At 35.7% G+C, this 24,283-nt stretch overlaps 1 protein-coding gene across 1 annotated transcript in view; it reads right to left on the reverse strand.

Moving 5' to 3' along the window:
• Positions 1-24,283, reverse strand: part of CTNNA3 (catenin alpha 3) — a 1,394,003-nt gene that overhangs the window by 747,227 nt on the left and 622,493 nt on the right. The gene's annotated exons all lie outside the window — the stretch shown is intronic.

Raw genomic sequence — 24,283 nt, forward strand, 5'->3', positions numbered from 1 at the left:
CATTTAAAAATAAAAACAGGGGCGCCTGGGTGGCTCAGTAGGTTAAGCATCTGTCTTTGGCTCAGGTCATGATCCCTGCGTCCTGGGATAGAGTCCCACATAAGACGTCCTGCTCAACAGAGAGTCTGCTTCTCTCTTTCTCTCCCTTCCTCTGTCCCTCCCCACCACTCGTTCTCTCTCTCTCAAATAAATGAATAAACTCCTTTAAAAAATGAAAACAAAATCTTCCCATCAGAAGAAATTTAATCTTTTAACACACACACACACACACATAGAGATGGAAAATTTTTGACATCAGAAAACAAAACTTGGGGCACCTGGGTGGCTCAGTGGGTTAATAAGCCTCTGCCTTCAGCTCAGGTCATGATCTCAGGGTCCTGGGATCAAGTCCAGTATCAGACTCTCTGCTCAGCAGGGAGCCTGCTTCCTCCTCCCTCTCTGCCTGCCTCTCTGCCCACTTGTGATCTCTCTCTGTCAAGTAAATAAATAAATAAATCTTTAAAAAAAAAAAAAAGAAAAAGAAAGAAAGAAAACAAAACTTATCTTCATTAGTTAGATGGAAATTTAGGGAAATTGTATTGGGGTATGGGAAAACAAATGTTAGGAAAAGTCATCATGTACAATGTCCACACACTCAAATAAATTAATCTTTAGGAAAAAAATTATATACACAAACATCCATACATAGAGTATGATGAGTATATATGTATACATATGCATGTAAAATGAATATAGGTTTGTTTATCAAACCCTGGAAAACGACATCAAGGGGGTAGTTTCAGGGAAAATGGCAGGAAGTAAGTAGCATCTTACATAGCTGACAGTTTGGAAGTGCAATACTTCTGATGGTCACAACCTTTAAAAATGCCAATGAACTTCTCACTGAATTCTAACATGGGTATGAATTAAAATTTATTGAATTTTTTAAAAGTTGCATCCCCAGTACGTGAAAAGACATTGTCCTGAGACCACCTCTTTGAAGTAGCTTTCAAGGATTTGTGAGAGAATATTGTGAGTGATAAATTAAAACTGCACAAGAGAACTGAGTATATAAACTCTGCTAACATAGCACAGTTCTTTGGTTCCAATCACATCATAAACATTGCTAGACTGGCTCAGGCCAATAGTTCATTTAAAATAATCTTTTTAAGCCATTTACTCTTTTAGAATATAACATATTGTGGAGTTTTGGGTGACTATTGTGACTGCGATTTAAGGACATTGGCTTCTAATTTTGAAAAAGAGAGATTTATAGGATCCAGCTCTCTCTCTCTCTCTTTTTTTTTTAAACCCACATCAGAATAGTTTTAATGGTAGATTTTTTTTTAATAGCCAGAACTCAGTATATGTAAACATTCACTTAAAGGTCCATAGTGTTCTTAATGTAAAATCTTCCAACTGTAAGTTCCATGCAAAAAGAGAAGTAACCTAGCAAGAACTGATCTTTCTATAACTGATAGAGTATTTTTCTCTGCAACACCATGGGCAGTATGCTGAAGAACGATGCTCCTGTTAACATGGCCCTCCCACGTCTGATGAGACTTTATTCTTAGCAAATTTAATAAAAAACATAATTCCATCTTATAATGTGTATATACTTTTATTCCTTTAACCTATCACCTGCCTAATATACCTGTAGGTGGCATCAGAAGAGAGATCTGAAATGCCTATGGCACCAATTATAAAAAATGTTGGGGCACCTGGGTGGCTCAGTGGGTTAAAGCCTCTGCTTTCGGCTCAGGTCATGATCCCAGGGTCCTGGGATTGAGCCCCATGTCGGGCTCTCTGCTCCGTGGAGATCCTGCTTCCTCCTCTCTCTCTGCCTGCCTCTCTGCCTAGTTGTGATTTCTCTCTGTTGAATAAATAAAATATAAAAAATAAAAAAATAAAAATTTTAAAAAAAATTAAAAAATAAAAAATATTAAGTACCATTTCATATGGTGTTAGAATGGGCAAATTCTTGCTTATGATTCATAATTCTTTTCAGTATCACAAAGATATCACTCTCAGAAAAAAACTGTACCGAAGTAATAGAAGAAATTGTCCAGCAACAGCAAAAATAGTTTACTTAAAATGCAAAATTCTATAACAAAATGAAGCCCTAACTACCAAACAGATGTGCACTGATATCAGGCCCTCAAGCCTATATTGCTGAGAAATAAAATATGAAAGAAAGAAAGAAACTTAGATATTGAACCCTCACATTAAAGTCATGATTACATTAGCTAAGAAGAAAAAAAATAAGAGATAAAGAAAAACATCTAAGAAACTCATCAAGATTATGCTTCAAGCAATGTACTGATATCTGTAGAATATCAAGATGTACAGATGCTAATAAAAGCATTATTCTTCTACTGGATCATTTTAAGAATTCCATTTTTTATAAATCAAATAAAAATTAGCCAGATTGGCTTATATAGCAGAAGGATATATTCTCATACTTCATATATATGTGTGTATGTCTAAACACACATATATACACACACACAATCACATACACAATATACTCTATACACAATATGCACAATACACATCATACACAAAAACCCATTTGAAAACACTAGGCACTCTTCTAAACCACTTTGAACCACACAGTGGGAATCAAACCAAGATTACAGGCTTGAATTTGATGTCAGCATGGAAGAATATTCTGGGATACCTCTATTACAAATCCTTGTTAAACTGAAACCTGTATCTTGGTGATCTACAATAGAAATTATTTCCCTGCTGCAGTGCTAGAGAAGCAGCGGTGAACAAAAATTGAGTTGGCTAGGTAATCAGGCCAGCCTGAAGGTAATCAAATGTCAGAAGCAAGTTAGGAAACATTCAGGGATAACACACATGAGACAGCACAACTACAGGCCTGGAAACCATGACCAATGCCTCTTAGATAAATTTCAGAAGGCTGGCAATTTTAAGCTAAACAGCCTATGAAATGATCTGTAAAACCATATTGAAAAATTATGATGAAAAAGAAATACTATGCGTAAAAAGTCCTAGAATATATTACCTTACTTTCAAGATGAAAATTCTACCTCAGACTGAATATTCAAATAGAAAGGAGTTGTCAGGGAGTATGAATGCACATTGATTTCTTGTTGATGTTTATGTTGTGGGGGGACAAGATGGCTTTGACTTGGTTTAAATGTATGTGATTCTACATTGATTATAGTAGTGAAAAGATATGTGTTAATATAAACTGTGCATTTTGGAACTCTTGAAACTTGCAAAATACATATAGAATTTAGAAATGTTATTTACCTAATTCTATACCTGTGATCTAAAATACATCATTTTGTACTGAAGCAGACAGAGCTATATAAAACTCAGGTTTGAAGAAAGTAAAACAATGCCCTTATATAGCATATGATGTAGCTAATTAATTGCATTTTGTTACTTTTATTTTTTTCTGCTTTATCACACTTTCTTAGTGTTTCTTAACAATTTTACTGAGGTATAAATTGGCATAAAATAAAATTCTCATATTTAAAGTATGCAATTTAATACATGAAGTTCGTTATTTTATATACAGACAACAAATTGTTCCAGGACCTTTATTCACTGAATTGCCTTTATACTTTTGTTGAAAATCAGTTATACACATACGCATGGATCTATTTTTGTATTCTATACTTTTTGTTGATCTGTTTTTCTAACTTTCTTTTAATACTACACTATCTTGATTACTCTAGCTTTAGAAAAAATCTTGAAATCATACATTGTTAATACTCCTTCCTTTTCAAAGTTGTTTTGACCCTTTGCATTTCCACATAAACTTTAGAAATAGTGTTTTCAATTTCTACAAAAATGTCTGCTGGGATCTTTGGATCAAATTGCATTAAATCTATAGGTTGGTCTGGGAAGAACAAACACTTTAACATTATTAACTCTTCTAAGCAATTACTATCTCAATTTATTTAGGTTTTATTTAATTTTTCTTGGCATGATATGTAGTTTTCTGTGTAGGCCTTATTAATTTGTCAAATTTATATTTTGTAGTTTTTATATTATTACAAACAGTTTTTTTATTTTAATTTTTTCCTTACTTCCTGTGATGGTATAGATACAACTGATTTTTGTAATATTGGTCTTGTATCCTGAAACCTTGCAAAACTGTCTTTAGTTGTCATTTTTAGGATTAATAGAGTCCATCATATATCTTCTACAAATATAATTATGTCATTTACAAATCTTCTTCCTTTCCAATCCAGATGTCTTCCATTTCTTTGTCTTGCCATATTTCACTGATAGAACCTCTGGTATAATGTTCAGTAAAAGTGGTAAGAGTGAACATCCTTGCCTTGTTTTGTATCTTACAAAGAATTCAGTCTTTCAGCATCTAAGATGTTTGCTATAGGCTTTTCATGGATGCCTCTTATCAAGTTGAAGAAGTTACTTTTCATGCCCAGTTTTTGATAGTTTTTATTAAGTATGAAGGTTGAATTTTGTCATTTTTTTCTATTGAGATAAGATAATCATGGGTTTTTTTTTTCAGTTTGTTAATATGGTGAATTTACACTGAACTTTTTAAAAGAGTTTATTTATTTGAGAGAGAGAGAGCAACAATGAGTGGGCAGGAGGGACAGAGGGAGAGGGAGAAACAGACTCTTTGATGAGCACAGACCAATGCAGGGCTCGATCCCAGGACCCTGAGATCATGACCAAGCTGAAGGCAGACACTTAACTGACTGAGCCACCCAGTGACCCTGAATGTTCTTATTGTAAACCAACATTGTAGTCTTACAATAAATTCTATTTTGTCATATTGTATTAGCCTTTTTAGACACTTTTGGATTCTATTTATCTACATTAAAAAAATAAATAAATATTTAGGGAGTATGGAAAGATGGCAGAGTAGGAGGATCCTCACCTCATCCCACAGATATACCTAGAGGAACTAACCTACACAATGCAACAAACTCACACAATGAACCAAAGTCTAATAGAACACACACCGCATGGTTAAGTTTAATTTTAGAGAGGAGGCCACATCAAAAATGATAGGAATGGTAGAATCCTGGTCAAGCAACAAACTAACTGATAAGACTAACCAAAAATACTCCACAAGCATGGAGAAGGGAGAAGAACAGACCCCACATTGAGGACCCCAGACAAAGGGGACCTGCACTGGGAAGATGAATTGCCATAACATTTAGCTTTGAAAGCCAGAGGGGCTTAACTTCATGAGTTTTCACAACCAGTGGGGCTCAACACTGGTAACTTTAAAAATCAGATGCTAGTTCTGGGAGTACCAGAAGGCAAGAAGAAACTGAGTTCCAACCCTTATGGACATAGCATAACAAACAGCCTCTCCAAGATACAGCATAGAAGCAGCAGATTGAAAAGCAACAAAGGTACATAGGAGATTTATTTACTAATCTCAGAACAGGAGCTGAAGGGGGAAGGATCTTTAGCAGACTTCTCCAAGAACAAAAGAACTGGAAGGTACCATTTATGTCCCCTGATCCCCATCCTAGATAACTGGACACCTGTGGAAAATATCTCAAATATTCTCAAGATAGCTTGTTAACACTTCACACTCTGCCCTTTCATTCTTCGGTGGACTCATCCCACCCAACCCATCCCACTCAGCAGGAGTCCCTCCAAAGCAGATCTGGCCAGAACTCATCCCGCAAGCAGCTCCAACAGTGACCAGCACAGATCCAAATTGACACTTGCCCTGGGGAGATAGGAGGATAAACACAAATATCAGTTTGCTAGGGTCCCAGCAGTGACTACAGGCCTCACCCACCAACAAAATCCTCTCAGGGGAAAGCACAGGGAGAGTGCTCCATAGTCCTGGCAAATGAACAAAAAAGCAACTACTCTGACTCAAGTACAACAGCTAGACAGCCCTAAATAAGTTTTTAACAAAACAGGGACCAAACTCTGCCAACAACAGGCAAAGAGGCCACTGCAGCCCACTGGATTGAAGGCAAATGTGGCTCACCCATAACAGTAGGGTACACACAGCACATAAGAGACACCCTTAAAATACCTGGCTCTGATGAACAGGGGACATCATACTACAGGGAACTATAGGATTTCTTCTTCATTAGACTACTACTTTCAAGATAGGGAGACATAGCTGACTTTCCTAATTCTAGAAACAAATACACAGAGTTACACAAAAGGAAAAGGCAGAGGAATATGTCCCTAATAAAAAGACAAAACAAAATCACAGCAAGAGAGCTAAATGAAACAGAGATAAGCAATATGCCTGTTAGAGAATTCAAAGTGGTGGTCATAAAGTTACTTACTGGACTTTGGAAGAGTGAATGATCTCAGTGAGACATTCAACAAAGAAAATATAAAAAAGAACTAATCAGGAGGAGAAGTGAAGATGGCGGAGAAGTAGCAGGCTGAGACTACATCAGGTAGCAGGAGATCAGCTCAATAGCTTATCTAAACATGCAAACACCTACAAATCCAACGGGAGATCGAAGAGAAGAACAGCAATTTTAGAAACAGAAAATCAACCACTTACGGAAAGGTAGCACTGGCAGAGAAGTAAATCTAAAACAACAGGAAGATAGACCGTGGGGGAGGGGCCGGCTCCCAGCAAGTGGCAGAGCAACGGAGCACAAAATCAGGACTTTTAAAAGTCTGTTTCACTGAGGGACATTGCTCCAGAGGCTAAACCAGGGTGAAGCCCATGCGGGGTCAGCGTGGCCCCAGGTCCCACAGGGTCACAGAAGGATCGGGGTTGTCGGAGTGTCGCAGAGCTCGCAGGTATTAGAACAGAGAAGCCGGCTACAGAGACAGAGCCGAGGACTGAACTCTCAGCTCGGGGTTACCTTGAACTGGTCGCGGGCTGGGTGAGCTCAGAGCGTAGCTAGAGGCTGGGGATACGGGAGTGATTGGGTGCTGTCCTCTGGGGGCGCACTGAGGAGTGGGGCCCCGGGTTCTCGGCTCCTCCAGGCCAGAGACTAGGAGGCCGCCATTTTCATTCCCGTCCTCCGGAACTCTACGGAAAGCGTTCAGGGAACAGAAGCTCACAAAAGCGAACCCGAGCGGATTACTTAGTGCAGCCCCCGGTAAGGGCGGTGCAATTCTGCCTCGGGCAAAGACACTTGAGAGTCACTACAATAGGCCCCTCCCCCAGAAGATCAACAAAATATCCAGTCAGGACGAAGTTCATCTATCAAGGAAAGCAGGTTCAATTCCTAAGACAGCAGCGGAATTCCAGAGGAGGAGAAAGCAAAGCACGGAACTCATGGCTTTCTCCTCATGATTCTTTAGTCTTGCGGTTAATTCAATTTTTTTTTTCTTTTTTCAATTTTTTTTCTTTCTTTTTACTTCTTCTGCTAAAATTTTTTAAAACATTACCCTTTTCTTTTTTAATGCTTTTTGACTAGTTTATCTAAATATATATATATTTTCGTTCTTTTTTATATTTTTTTCTTTATTTGTTTTATTTTTTAAATTTTTTCCTTTTTTTTTTTTCCTGAACCTCTTTTTATCCCCTTTCTCCCCCCCACAATTTGGGGTATCTTCTGATTTGGTTACAGCACATTTTTCTTTGCCACCCTTTTAGTATTTTATTTGATCCTTCATATCCTCTTAGCTGGACAAAATGACAAGGCAGAAAAAATCACCACAAACAAAAGAACAAGAGGCAGTACCAAAGGCTAAGGACCTAATCAACACAGACATTGGTAATATGTCAGATCAAGAGTTCAGAATGATGATTCTGAACGTTCTAGCCGGGCTCGAAAAAGGCATGAAAGATATTAGAGAAACCCTCTCTGAAGATATAAAAGCCCTTTCTGGAGAAATTAAAGAACTAAAATCTAACCAAGTTGAAATCAAAAAAGCTATTAATGAGGAGCAATCAAAAATGGAGGCTCTCACTGCTAGGATAAATGAGGCAGAAGAAAGAATTAGTGATATAGAAGACCAAATGACAGAGAATAAAGAAGTTGAGCAAAAGAGGGACAAACAGCTACTGGACCACGAGGGGAGAATTCGAGAGATAATTGACACCATAAGATGAAACAACATTAGAATAATTGGGATTCCAGAAGAAGAAGAAAGAGAGAGGGGAGCCGAAGGTCTATTGGAGAGAATTATTGGAGAGAATTTCCCTAATATGGCAAAGGGAACAAGCATCAAAATTCAGGAGATGCAGAGAACCCCCCTCAAAGTCAATAAGAATAGGTCCACACCCCATCACCTAATAGTAAAATTGAAAAGTCTTAGTGACAAAGAGAAAATCCTGAAAGCAGCCTGGGAAAAGAAGTCTATAACATACAATGGTAAAAATATTAGATTGGCAGCAGACTTATCCACAGAGACCTGGCAGGCCAGGAAGAGCTGGCATGATATATTCAGAGCACTAAACGAGAAAAACATGCAGCCAAGAATACTCTATCCATCTAGGCTATCATTGAAAATAGAAGGAGAGATAAAAAACTTCCAGGACAAACAGAAACTGAAAGAATTTGCAAACACCAAACCAGCTCTCCAGGAAATACTGAAAGGGGTCCTCTAAGCAAAGAGAGAGCCTAAAAGTAGTAGATCAGAAAGGTACAGAGACAATATACAGTAACAGTCAACTTACAGGCTAATAATGGCACTAAATTCATATCTCTCAATAGTTACCCTGAATGTTAATGGGCTAAATGCCCCAATCAAAAGACACAGGGTATCAGAATTGATTAAAAAAAAAAAAAAAAAAAAAACATCAGAATGTTGCCTACAAGAAACTCATTTTAGACGCGAAGACACCTCCAGATTTAAAGTGAGGGGGTAGAAAACAATTTACCATGCTAATGGACATCAAAAGAAAGCTGGGGTGGCAATCCTTATATCAGATCAATTAGATTTTAAGCCAAAGACTATAATAAGAGATGAGGAAGGACACTATATCATACTCAAAGGGTCTGTCCAACAAGAAGATCTAACAATTTTAAATATCTATGCCCCTAACGTGGGAGCAGCCAACTATATCAACCAATTAATAACAAAATCAAAGAAACACATCAATAATAATACAATAATAGTAGGGGACTCTTTGCAGATGATATGATACTATATGTGCAAAACCCAAAAGACTCCACTCCCAAACTGCTAGAACTTGTACAGGAATTCAGTAAAGTGTCAGGAAATAAAATCAATGCACAGAAATCAGTTGCATTTCTCTACACCAACAACAAGACAGAAGAAAGAGAAATTAAGAAGTCAATCCCATTTACAATTGCACCCAAAACTATAAGATACCTAGGAATAAACCTAACCAAAGAGGCAAAGAACCTGTACTCAGAAAACTATAAAGTACTCATGAAAGAAATTGAGGAAGACACAAAGAAATGGAAAAATGTTCCATGCTCATGGATTGGAAGAACAAATATTGTGAAAATGTCTATGCTACCTAAAGCAATCTACACATTTAATGCAATCCCTATCAAAATACCATCCATTTTTTTCAAAGAAATGGAACAAATAATCCTCAAATTTATATGGAACCAGAAAAGACCTCGAATAGCCAAAGGAATATTGAAAAAGAAAGCCAAAGTTGGTGGCATCACAATTCCGGACTTCAAGCTCTATTACAAAGCTGTCATCATCAAGACAGCATGGTACTGGCACAAAAACAGACACATAGATCAATGGATCAGAATAGAGAGCCGAGAAATAAACCCTCAACTCTATGGTCAACTAATCTTCGACAAAGCAGGAAAGAATGTCCAATGGAAAAAAGACAGCCTCTTCAATAAATGGTGCTGGGAAAATTGGACAGCCACATGCAGAAAAATGAAATTCGACCACTTCCTTACACCACACACGAAAATGGACTCCAAATGGATGAAGGACCTCAATGTGAGAAAGGAATCCATCAAAATCCTTGAGGAGAACGCAGGCAGCAACCTCTTCGACCTCAGCCGCAGCAACATCTTCCTAGGAACAATGGCAAAGGCAAGGGAAGCAAGGGCAAAAATGAACTATTGGGATTTCATCAAGATCAAAAGCTTTTGCACAGCAAAGGAAACAGTTAACAAAACCAAAAGACAACTGACAGAATGGGAGAAGATATTTGCAAACGACATATCAGATAAAGGGCTAGTATCCAAAATTTATAAGGAACTTAGCAAACTCAACACCCAAAGAACAAACAATCCAATCAAGAAATGGGCAGAGGACATGAACAGACATTTCTGCAAAGAAGACATGCAAATGGCCAATAGACACATGAAAAAGTGCTCCACATCACTCGGCATCAGGGAAGTACAAATCAAAACCACAATGAGATATCACCTCACACCAGTCAGAATGGCTAAAATGAACAAGTCAGGAAATGACAGATGCTGGCGAGGATGCGGAGAAAGGGGAACCCTCCTCCACTGTTGGTGGGAATGCAAGCTGGTGTAACCACTCTGGAAAACAGCATGGAGGTTCCTCAAAATGTTAAAAATAGAACTACCTTATGACCCAGCAATTGCACTACTGGGTATTTACCCTAAAGATACAAACGCAGTGATCCGAAGGGGCACGTGTACCCGAATGTTTATAGCAGCAATGTCTACAATAGCCAAACTATGGAAAGAACCTAGATGTCTATCAACAGATGAATGGATAAAGAAGAAGTGGTATATATACACAATGGAATACTATGCAGCCATCAAAAGAAATGAAATCTTGCCATTTGCGACGACGTGGATGGAACTAGAGGGTATCATGCTTAGTGAAATAAGTCAATCGGAGAAAGACAACTATCATATGATCTCCCTGATATGAGGACGTGGAGAAGCAACATGGGGGGTTAGGGTGATAGGAGAAGAATAAATGAAACAAGATGGGATTGGGAGGGAGACAAACCATAAATGACTCCTAATCTCACAAAACAAACTGGGGGTTGCTGGGGGGAGGTGGGGTTGGGAGAAGGGGAGGGTGTTATGGACATTGGGGAGGGTATGTGCTATCGTGAGTGCTGTGAAGTGTGTAAACCGGGCGATTCACAGGCCTGTACCCTTGGGGATAAAAATACATTATATGTTTATAAAAAAAAAAAATTTGAAGGGGAGGCAACCCATAAGAGACTATGGCCTCTGAAAAACAACCTGAGGGTTTTGAAGGGGCGGGGGTGGGAGGTTGGGGGAACCAGGTGGTGGGTTATAGGGAGGGCACGTATTGCATGGAGCACTGGGTGTTGTGCAAAAACAATGAATACTGTTACGCTGAAAAAATAAATAAATTTAATTTAAAAAAATTTAAAAAAAAAGAACTAATCAGAGAGGAAGAACTCAATAAGTAAAATTAAAAATGCACTAGAGGAAATCAGTCATAGACTAGAGAAAACAGAACAGACAAGTGCGCTGGAAGACATAGTAACAAAAAGCAAACAAGCTAACAAGAAAAAGAAAATAATAATAATAAAAAATGAGAATAGGTTAGAGGAATTCAGTTGAAATCATGAAGGATAATAACATTCACCTTATAGGAATCCCAGAAGGAGAAGAGAGAGAGAAAAGGGGACTGAAAGTGTATTTGAAAAAATAATAGTTAGAAACTCCCCTAACCTAAAGAAGGAAACAGACATCCAGATCTAGGAGGCACAGAGAACCCCCAAGAAAATCTACACAAGGAGGTCCATACTAAGCCACAGAATAATTAAAATGGCAAAAAGTAGTGATAACTAAAGAATTTCAAAAGCAGCAAGATAAAAGAAAATAATTACATACAAGGAAAAGCCCATAAGTCTATCAGCTGATTTTTCAGCAAAAACATTTCATGCCAGGAGGGAGAAGCAGGATATATCCAAAGTGCTGAAAGGGAAAAAAAAAAAAAATCTACAGCCAGGAATACTCTATCCAGCAAGGCAATCATTCATAATAGAAGGAAAGATAAAGAGTTTCCCAGACAAACAAAAGTTAAAAGATTTCATGACCATTAAACCAGCCCTAAAAAAAAAAAAAAAAAAAAAAAAAAAATTAAGGGGATTCTTCATGGAAAAGGAAGACCATAAGACCATAAGTAAGAACAAGAAAAGCAGGCAACACAAAAACAGTAAAAGTAAATACATCTGTAAAAATCAGTCAAAGGACTATCAAAATAAAAGGATGTAAAGTATAACCATATATCTAAAATGGGGAGTTGGGGGGAGGAATAAAAATGAGTTCAAACTTAAGTGCCATCACCTTAATACACACTGCTATATTCCAAAGATGTTATATACAAACCTAATGGTAACCACAAATCAAAAACCAGTAGTAGATATGCAAACAATAAAAAGAAAGAAATCTAAATATATCACTAAGAAATCCATTTAATTGTGAGAGAAAAATCCCAAGAGATGAAACAGAAAAACTACAAAACAACAATAAAATAAGTAACAAAATGGTAATATAGACATATCAATAATTACTTTGAATGTAAATGGACTACATGTTCCAATCAAAAGACATAGGATGATGAAATGGATAAAATAAGAAGACCCACATATGTGTTGCATAGAATAGACATATTTCAAGCCTAAAGACACTTACAGATTGAAAGTAAAGGGATGGAGAAGCATTTACCATGCAAATGAATGTGATAAGATAGTCATGATAACAATATTTATATCAGACAAAATAGACTGAAACAAAGACTGTAACAATAGACAAAGAAAAATGCTATATAATCATAAGAGAACAATCCAATAAGAAGATACAAAAATGGCAAATATTTTTGTAACTGAAATGAGAAAACTCAAATACATATGCAGTCAATTAAAAAAAAAAGTAAGTAATCAGTAGTAATACAATAATAGTAGGGGCACTTAACACCACAGTTACATAAAAGGACAGATCATTCAAACAGGGAATCAACAAGGAAATACTGGCTTTGATTGATCTAATAGATATATTCAGAACATCCCATCCTAAAACAGTAGTATATACATTCTTTTCAAGTGCACACAGGACATTCTCCACAAAAGATCACAAATTATACTGCAAAACAACTCTCAATCAACTGAAAAAGATCAAAATCATATCATGCATCTTTTCTGACTACAATTCTATAAAACTAGACATCAACTGCAGGGGGAAAAAATCTAGAAATAGCACAAATATATAGAAGTTAAATAACCTGCTACTAAATAATGAATGGGTCAATCAAGTAATCAAAAAATAATAGAGAAAATATAAAATGAAAACACAATCCAAAATTTTTGCAGAAAGAAAAAAATGTGCGGGGGGGGGGGGGGGGCGCCTGGGTGGCTCTGCCATTAAGCATCTGCCTTTTGCTCATGTCATGATCCCAGGGTCCTGGGATCAAGCCCTACATTGGGCTCTCTGCTCAGCAGGAAGCCTGCTTCTCCCTCTCACATTCCCCATGCTTATGTTCCCTCTCTCGCTGTATCTCTCTCTGTCAAATAAATAAACAAAATCTTTAAAAATAAATAATAAAATAAAATAATTTAAAAATAAAATAGAATTAAATTCAATTAAAAAATAAAATAAAATCTTTGAGAGCCTACAAATTCATTCTAAGAGAGAAATTTATAGTGATACAGGTTTACCTCAAGAAGCAAGAAAATATCAAATAAAAACAAAACTTTACACCTAAAGGAGTTAGAAAAAGAAAAACAAGCCTAAGTCAGTAGAAGGGAGGAAATAATAAAGATTAGAACAGAAATAAATGAAATAGAAACAAAACAAAAAACAAAAAACTAGGACCTGGTTCTTTGAAAAGATCAATAAAACTGATAAACTTTTAGCTAGACTCATCAAAGAGAAAGAGGAGTCAAATAAAATCAGAAATGAAAGAAGAGGAGAAATAACTGACACTATAAAAATATAAAGGATTGGGCGCCTGGGTGGCTCAGGTTGTGATCCCAGGGTCCTGGGATTGAGTTCTGCATTGAGCCGCCTCTCCTATGGGGAATGTGCATCTCCCTCTACCTCTGCCTCTCTCTCTCTTTTTCTCTCTCTCTGACTCTCATGAATAAATAAATAAAATCTTTAAAAATATATAAAGGATTATAAGAGAATATTACAAAAAATATGCCAACAAATTGGACAACCTAGAAGAAATGGACAAATTCCTAGAAACATACAACCTTCTAAAACTGAATGAAGAAGAAATAAAAATTTGAACAGATCAATTACTAGCAATGAAATTGAATCAGTAATAAAAAAACAAAAAAAAAAAAAAAACCCACAAAAGTCCAGGACCAGATGGCTTCACAGGCAAAATCTACCATTCATTTAAAGAAGAGTTAATACCCTTTCTCTTCAAACTATTCCAAAAAACAAAAACAAAACAAAACAACAACAGCAACAAAAACAGAAGAAGAAGGAATGCTTCCAATTCATTCTGCAAGGACAGCAATACCAAAACCAGATAAAGGCACTACAAAAAAGAGAACTATAGACCAATATCTCTGATAAACATAGATGTAAAAGTCCTCAACAAAATAATAATAAACCAAATCTAATAATATATTAAAAAATCACTCACCGTGATCAGTGTGACTTATTCCAGGGATGCAAATTTGGAAATCAATCAATACGAGGAATCACATTGACAAGAGAAAAGATAAAAACCACATGATCATTTCAATAGACCCAGAAAAAGCACTTGATCAAGCACAACATAAATTCAGAATAAAAACTTTCAACAAACTAGGTTTAAAGGGAACACACTTCAACAAAATAAAAGCTGTAGATGAAAAAACCTAATGCTGACATTATATTCAATGGTGAAAATGGAGAACTTTTTTCTAAGGTCAGGAATAAGAATGTTTCCTCCTCCCACTTCTTCTCAACATAGTACTGGAAGTCCTAGCTACAGAAGTCAAATAAGATACCCAAGTTGAAAAGGAAGGAGTAAAATTTTTATGATTTGCAGATGGCATGGTACTATATATAAGACTCTACCAAAAAAACACTAGAACTGATAGATGAGTTCAGTAAAACCATGGGGGGGGGGGGGGGAATCAATATACAGAAGTGTTTCATTTCTATACACTAATAATGAAGTGACAGAAAGAGAAATTAAGAAAACAATCCCATTTACAATTATACCAAAGATAATAAAATATCTAGGAATAAAATTAACCAAGGAGATGAAAGACCTGTACTCTGAAGACTATAAAACCCTGATGAAAGAAACTGAAGATGACACAAACAAATGGAAAGATATTTCATGCTCAGGGACTGAGAGAACTAATATTGTTATAAGGTCCATACTACCGAAAACAATTACAGTTTTAATTCAATCCCTATCAAAATACCAACAGCAGGTCCCTGGGTGGCTCAGTTGGATAAGTGCATTAGACACTTGATTTTGATTCAGATCATGATCTCAGGGTTGAGAGATCAAGTCCCATGTCATGGAGCCTGCTTAAGATCCTCTGTCTCTGGCTCTCTCTGTCCCTCTCTTACAGAAAAGAAAACAAACAAAAAAAAAGTACCAACAGCATTTTCCACAGAACTAGAATAAATAATCCTAAAATTTGTATGGAATCACAAAAAACCTTGAATAGTGAAAGTAATCTTGAAAAAAACAAAGCTGACAGTACCACAATTCCAGATTTCAAAATATACTACAAAGCTATAGTAATCAGAACAGTGTGGTACTGTCACAAAAATAGGCACATAGATCAATGGAAGTGAATAAACAACCCAGGTATAAACCTACAACTATATGGTCAATTAATCTATGACAAAGGAGGCAAAAATATATCATAGGAAAAAAAGTCCCTTCAATAATTGGTGCTGGGAAAACTGGACAGCAACACTCAAAAGAATGAAACTAAACCACTTCCTTATACAATCCACAAGAATAAACTCAAAATGCATTAAAGACCTAAATGTGAGACCTGAAGCCATACAATTTCTTGAAGAAAACATACATAGTAAATTTTTTGACATCGGCATAGAAACATTTTTCTAGATAGGCCTCCTTTGGCAAAGGAAACAAGATCAAAGTTAAACTATTGAGATTAGATAAAAATAAAAAGCTTCTGCACAACAAAGAAAACCACCAACAAAGCAAAAAGACAACCTACCAAATAGAAGATATTTTCAAATGTGATATCCAATAAGAGTTAATATCCAAAATATATAAGCAATTTATACATCTCAACTCCAAATAAAGCAAATAATCCAATTAAAAATGGGCAGAGGGGGGAGGTGGGATTGGGAGAGGGGGAGGGGGCTATGGACATTGGGGAGGGGAGGCGAACCATAAGAGACTATGGACTCTGAAAAACAACCTGAGGGTTTTGAAGGGTCAGGGGTGGGAGGTTGGGGGAACAGGTGGTGGGTGATGGGGAGGGCACGTTTTGCATGGAGCACTGGGTGTTGTGCAAAAAGAATGAATACTGTTACGCTGAAAAAAAAATAAATAAATAGAAAACATAAACTAAAAAAAAAAAAAAAAAAAAAAAAAAAAATGGGCAGAGGACAGGAGTAGACATTTTTTTCAAAGACAGCATACAGATGGCCAAGAGTCACATGAAAAGGCATGTTTGAGATGTTTCTCAACATCAGTAATCATCAGAGAAAGGTAATTCAAAACTACAGTGAGATATCACCTCACACCTATATGAATGGTTAAAAATGAAAAACACAAAAATAATAAATCTCCACAAGGATGTGGAGAAAAAGGAATCTCCTGCATTGTTGGTGGAAATGAAGGCTCATGCAGCCACTGTGGAAAACAGTATGGATGTTCCTCAAATAATTAAAAATAGAATTATCATATAATCAGTAATTACATGACTGTGTATTTATCCAAAGAAAATAAAAACACTAATTCAAAAAGATACATGCACTACTATGTTTAATGCAGCACTGTTTACAATACCCCAGATATGGAAGCAATCCAAATGTCCATTGATAGATCAATGAATAAAGAAGAAGTGGTACATACACACACACACACAGGAGTATTACTCAGCCATAAAAAAAAAAAATGAAATCTTGTGATTTGCAACAATATGGGTGGATCTAGAGGGTATAATGCTAGGTGAAATAAGAATGGAGAATGACAAATGCTATAACTTTACTCATCTGTGGAATTTAAGAAACAAACCAAATTAACAAAAAAACGGAGACAAACAGAAAAACATAATCAAATACAGAGAACAAACTTGGGTTGCCAGTGGGGAGGGAAGTGGAAGATGGTGAAATAGGTGGAGATGTTTAAATGTGCACTTAAGAGAAATTTTTAAATCTGTAGTGAACAATAAAAAACAAAATAAATAAAGTTTGGATTTATATTCATAAGAGATACTGGTTCACATACTTCTTTTTGCAAAGTCTTTGGTTTTAGAATGGATAGTTCTATATAACTTACTGGATTATGTTGGATGGTAGTGTTAATCAAGTCATCCAAATCCTTACAGAATTTTTGGTCCATATGTTCTATCAGCTATTGAGAGTGAGATGTTAAAATCTCCAAAAATAAGTGTGAATTAATAACTCCATCATATTTGAGGGAGTCCCCTTTCTTTTAAAAAATATTTTATCTTCTCTTACTCTATCTTTGCATTGTATTCTTTGTTCTTTTTAAGGGTATCAGTAGTACTAAATAGCACCCATGTTACATTGGTTTTTGTCCTAACCTTCATCTCTTCATTTCTAAGCCAACTACATCTTTCTAGCTCCTGTTTGGGAAAAAAAAAAAAATCCTTCATTCTTCACCATAAAATGGGTATCCCTTCCAATCATACACAACACAATTCTCCTAGACAAACAGTTTCAAGTCATAGTCATCTTTGATGCCTTTTTATAGAAAACACAACTTCTCAATTCAATCTTTATTCAATTAGTGTACAGTTCTCTCTCTGTTATGTTATCAGTGCATGACCCTAGTTCATGCTGTAACATCTTAAAACCTCTTTTGTGTCTAGAATAGTATTCTGCATATCATCAATGCACAATAAAAACAACAGCATTGGGGCACCTGGGTGGCGCAGTGGGTTAAAGCCTCCACTTTCAATTCAGGTCATGATCCCAGTGTCCTGGGATTGAGCCCCACATCGGGCTCTCTGCTCAACAGGGAGCTTGCTTCCCCATCTCTCTCTTTCTGCCTGCCTCTCTGCCTACTTATGATTTCTGTCTGTCAAAAAAACAAATAAAATCTTTAAAACAAAACAAAACAAAAAACAGCATTCCCAGTTCTCCATTTCCTACAGAGCACAGAATAAGCATTTCGGTTTTTATTCGGGTTCTAAATTAGTTGTTATTTCTTGCTTTCTCTATCCCACACCCTTTTTCAATTCCTTCTTCATTTTCTTCCTTCAAAAAAATTTGCATACTCTCTAAAAATCTCTGCTTTCATGCATTTAGTCTATTTATTGTCCTCAGACGATAGTTTACATTTTTTTATTTGGACTATGCAATCCCATCTCTCTATGCAAGTTCCTCAAGACCCAATTTTAGTCCATCTTCTGAATGAAGATTTTCTGCCTTAATTCCATTTTCTGGGCATATTCTTGTCCATGTACATAAACACACTGAGAAGCCGTGGGTTTTAAAGGAAAAACATGAAAGCCACTATTATTAATTATATGAGAATTGTCAGGAGTCTGACTTAAACTGATAAAATGGGAAGGGAAAAGTCAGTTTGCTCAGGGGAATTGTCTTCATGATACGAGTGGTGGAAAGATAGTTCCTTTCCCTCAAAAACAGTAAAGAATTATGAGGAATACATAAATAAATAGTCCTTACCAGCTTGCAGAGACCATATGAAAAGTGGGAGTTCACCAAAGCATAAATAGAAGAAAAAGTTCAGTTTGCTGGCAGAGAAGATTTGAAGCCACAATAATGAGGGAATGGTTCAGTAAAATCAAGTGTGAAATTCATAGGGGGAAACAAAGGCTTGTGGTATAAAAACACTAGGAGAAAAAAGATACTGGAAAAGACTATACTGTATATGGTTGACAGAATTAGTAGAAAAGAGAAGAAACACATAGGAAGATTACAAAAGAAGGTATCAATAACAAAAACACAGAGAGAGTGTTTAAAATAAATGAGAATAAGTAAGCACATATGTCCAGTTTAAGCATTTAATAATGCCTATTTAAGTAAAGAACAAATCATTCTTTAAAAATTCCTTCTTCCTTTTAAAGTTCTAAGAACATTATAGAGGAATTGTTCCTATTAGTAAAATGAACTTCAGTTATAACAACTCACTGTTTGACATTTTATTAGTGTCTAATAAAGCCAGATTCATATTTATTAAGTCTATTTTCATCTTGTGTACAAAGTATGGAGAAGGAGAATTACAAAATGAATGTCTAAACAAGGATAGGCACAGTGTATTCTGAATTATAACCATTTTTAGTCTTATGAAATAATTACATTTTAATGTTTTATATCTTCTCTTCCCAACTGTGAGACCCAACTCTGTGAGACCAGCAATCTTTCTTATATTTTGTATATCACATAGAGTATCTAGTATGGTAGACATTAAATAAAGATTTGCTGATTTACTCTGTGGTTGTTAATCTTAGTTGTAGGAATTTATCAATATCTTTCCTATATTCCAACTTATTGGAAGTGCCAAGTACCCTTAAGATTACATCCTTGTGTTAGATACCATAAAAGAAACATTTTCTTTGTAGAAAAGGAACTAACTCAAAGTATATATTACTTGGAGTGAAAGTATATGAATAATAAACAAGTGATAAGATGAACTAGAGTTAGCTACCTATTTCAAAACTATATTCCATGAGAGAGAATAACAACAAACACCTCAGAAACACAAACAACTACAAGAGAATATTATGAAAAATTATATGTTAGAAAATTGGACAAATGAGAAGAAATAGATAAATTCCTAGAAATATATAACTGCCAAAACTAAAACAGAAAGAAATATAAAATTTGAACTGACTGATAACCAGCAAAGAAATTGAATCAGAAAACTCCCAAGAAAGAAAAGTCCAGGACCAGATGGCTTCATAGGTGAATTCTACTGAACATTTAAAGAGTTAATACTTACTCTTCTCAAACTATTCCAAAATGATAGAAAAGGAAGGAAAATTTCCAAATTCATTCTATGAGGCCAGCATTATTCTCATATGAAAACCAGATAAAGACACCACAAAAAAAAGAGAACTACAGGCCAATAATCCTGATGAACATAAATGCAAAAATCCTAAACAAAATAGTAGCAAACCAAATTCAACAACACATTAAAAAATCACTCACCACAGTCAAGTAGGATTTATTCTTGGGTTACAAGGATGGTTTGATATTTGCAAATCAATCAGTGTGCTACATGACATTAATAAGAGAAAAGATAAGAACCATATGATCCTTTCAATAGATGCAGAAGAAGCATTTGACAAAATATAACACCTATTCATAATAAAAAAACTCTCAAAAAAGTGGGTTTAAAAGGAATATACCTCAGCATAATAGAGGTTATATATGAAAAACCCATAGCAAACATCATCTGTAATGGGGAAAATCTGAGAGCTTCTCTTCTATGGTCAGGAACAAGATGAGGATGCTCACTCTTACCACTTTGATTCAACATCTAATTCATCAGACAACCACAAGAAATAAAAGTCATTCAAACTGGTAAGGAAGAAGTAAAACTTTCAATATTTGCAGATGACAGATATTATATACAGAAAACCTGAAAAATGCCATCCAAAAAATGGCCAGATCTGATAAACAAATTCAATAAAATCACAGGATACAAAATCAATATACAGAAATCTGTTGCATTTCTAAACACTGATAATGAAGCAGCAGAAAAATAAATCAAGGAGTTGATCCTATTTACATCAAAAATCATGAGATACCTAGGAATAAACCTAATTGAAGAGGTAAAAGACTTGTACTCTGAAAACTATAGAACACTGATGAAAGAAATTGAAGATAACATAAAGAAATGGGAAAAGCATTCCATGTTCATGGATTAGAAAAACAAATATTGTTAGAATGCCTGTACTTATGCAAAGCAATCGACACATTTAATGCAATTGCTATCAAAATGCCCACAGCTAACAAATTGCTAACAAAATGCCCACATTTTTCACAGAACCAGAACAATTATAAATTTATGTGGAACCACAAAAGACCCAAATAGCCAAAGCAATCTTGAAAAATAAAAGCAAAGCTGGAAGCATCACAATTCCAGGCTTCAAGTTATATTACAAAGCTGTAGTAATCAAAATAGTACGGTATTGACACAAAAATAGATACACAGATCAATTAAACAGAATAGAAAACCCTGAAATAAACCTATAACTCTCCCGTCAATTTTCAACAAAGCCGGAAAGAATATTCAATGGGAAAAAGATAATCTCTTCAACAAATGGTGTCAGGAAAACTGGAGGGCAACATGGAAAAAAAGAAACTGGACCACTTTCTTACATCATACACAAAAATAAATTCAAATGGGTTAAAGACCTAAATGTGAGACCTGAAACCACAAAACTCTTAGAAGAGAACACAGGCAGTAACCTCTTTGACATCATCCATAGCAGCTGTTTTCCCTGAGGCAGAAGGGAAACAAAAGCAAAAATAAACTATTGGGACTACATCAAAATAAAAAGCTTCTGCACAGCGAAGGATATAATCTATGGAATGGGAGAAGATATTTGCAAATGACATATCCAGTAATGGGTTAATACGCAAAATACATAAGAACTTATACAACTAAAAACCTAAAGAGAAAAAAAAGATCCAATTAAAAATGGGCAAAAGACATCAACATACATATTTCCAAGAAAGACATACAGATGACCAAGAAACATATGAAAACTGATTCATCATCAGTTACCATCAGGGAAATACAAATCAAAACTACTTTGAGATATCACTTGACACCTGGCATAATGGCTAAAATCAAGAGCACAAGAAACAACACGTTTTGGCGAGGATGTGGAGAAAAAGGAATCCTCTTGCACTGTTGGTGGGAATGCAAACTTGTACAACCACTCTGGAAAATAGTATGGAAGTTCCTCAAAAAGTCAAAAATAGAAGTACCTTATTATCCAGCAATTGTACTACTGGGTATTTACCCAGAGAATACAAAAACACTAATTTAAAGGTTTGCATGCACCCTTATGTTTATAGGAGCATTATTTATAATAGCCAAGATATGGAAGCAGCCCAAGGGTCCATCAATTAAGAACAGATAAAGAAGATGTGATATATACACACACACACAAAATGGAATATTTTTGAGCCATCAAAAGAATGAAATCTTGCCATTTACAACAACATGGATGGCGCTTGAGAGTATAATGCTAAGTGAAATAAGCCACAAAAAGACAAATACCATATGATTTCACTCACGTGTGAAATTTAAGAAAAACAAAGGAGCAAAGGGAAGAAAAAAAAGAGAGAGAAAGACAAATAAAGAAACAGACTCTTAATTGTGGAGAACAAACTGGTGGTTTCCAGAGGAGAGGGGTTTGGGGGTATGTTAAATAGGTGATAGGTATTTAAGAGAGCACTAATCGTGAGTACCAGTTGATGTATGGAATTGTTGTATACCTGAAATTAATATAACACTGTATTTTAATTCATTAGTTAACATAAATAGATATAACATATATTATGTATATTCTGTATGTCCATGTGTTGGTGTTAACTGAGTAGGCAACTACTGAGAATACAGACAATCAGTACAAACAACACTCTCCAAGGTTTCATATTATATCTTCATAGAAAAAAATCTATAGTAATCAGGACTGAAATGCAGTTAAATCTTCTCAAAATGTTATCATTTTAGATTTACTTAAGGCAAAGTGTTTTGGTTTATTCAATCTTAATTGGTAGGGAATTTCAACTAATTTTCAATTTGCTATAATGTCAAAGTCACACAACCTAGAGTCTTGTAGGTTTTTGTTTTCTAAGAACAATAAAAAGTAGAAATAAATTTTACAGAAACAGTATAATCCCAAGCATATATTGGCAATGATATTGTCACTAACTGAATAACACTGAACATTAACTCTAGTGAGACTCTAATCCAGGGGGCCTGGTATATAGGGCCTAAAATGGAGAAATATACAGAAGTATCTTAGTTTGCTATGCTGCATAACAAAATGCCACAGACAAGCTGGCTTAAACAACAGAAATTTATTTTCTCATTTCCAGGAGCTAGAAATCCAGGATTAAGGTGTCAGCAGATTTCATTTCTTCTGAGGCATCTCTCATTGGCTTGCAAATGGCTGCCTTCTCACTTTGTCCTCACGTGCTCTTTCCCTGTGTGTGCATACTCCTGGGGTCCCTATGTGTCCACATTTTCTCTTCTTATACATACCAGTCATACTGGAGAGAGCCCACTCTAACAACCTCATTATAACTTAATCAGCTCTTTAAAGACCTTATATCCAAATAGACACATTCTGAGTTACTCAGAATTAGGGCTTCAGCATGAATTTAAAAAAGCATACAATTCAGCCCATACAAAAGACCAGAGAGTTACAGGGAAATTCCAGGAAAGAGAAAATTCTCTCAAATGTTATTTTTACTGAGTATCACTGAATTTTGAGCCAGAAGATACCTAAAACTACACAGGCAATGATGAAATCGATCTGAAAGCTTCTTTAATTACTGCCAGCTTCTGCTTCCTTAACCAGGGACTGTGCCCAAGAAAATTAATTCCATTCATATGGTCAGTTAATGGTGGGATAATTAATACTTTGAAAATATTAACCCATGTGTTTTTGTTTTTGTTTTTTTTTTTTCTGTCTTCTACATCTGGCATTATCTTTCTTCCCCAACTCCACTTAGCTTTGATTCTATGCTTACCACCTCAGGGAAGTGATGTACAGTAGAAAGTAGTGGCTTTTAAGTGTCAAAAAAAAAAAAAAGTTTAGGTCCTGTGGGGAGCAGGAAGGATCTGGCGTTAAGGCTCTCCCAGGCCCCATTTCCTCCAGATCAAACACAAAAGGATAAACAACAGTCACAGAGATATTATATGGACTTGAGGAAGAATATAGGGAAATAAAATTTTAGGGTAGCATGGCTAGGCTCTGTGCCTCCATAGAATTTCCTGTGCCTCAGTGTTGCATAGGATCATGATTCCCATCTGCCAAAAGGAGCCTTGACAGAGCTGACACAGGTCTCTGAAGACATGAAAAAGTATTGATTCAACTGCAGCTAGCATGGGTTATAGGCTAGACAGGAGGAGTCTCAGCAAATGCCAGATAAAATGGGAGATCAGAGATCCTTATCCCTTGCCACTACAGAAACTCCCAGAAATCAGTTGGAACACTGGAAAAAAATCTGAGCGAATCCCCCAAAACTAAGGTTTAATTTTGCCATTCTGATTCAAAATTAAAATTATTTAAGAATCAATGGTATTATAATAGCAA

The sequence above is a fragment of the Meles meles genome, chromosome 13 (assembly GCF_922984935.1).
Source record: "Meles meles chromosome 13, mMelMel3.1 paternal haplotype, whole genome shotgun sequence".
Taxonomy (NCBI): domain Eukaryota; kingdom Metazoa; phylum Chordata; class Mammalia; order Carnivora; family Mustelidae; genus Meles; species Meles meles.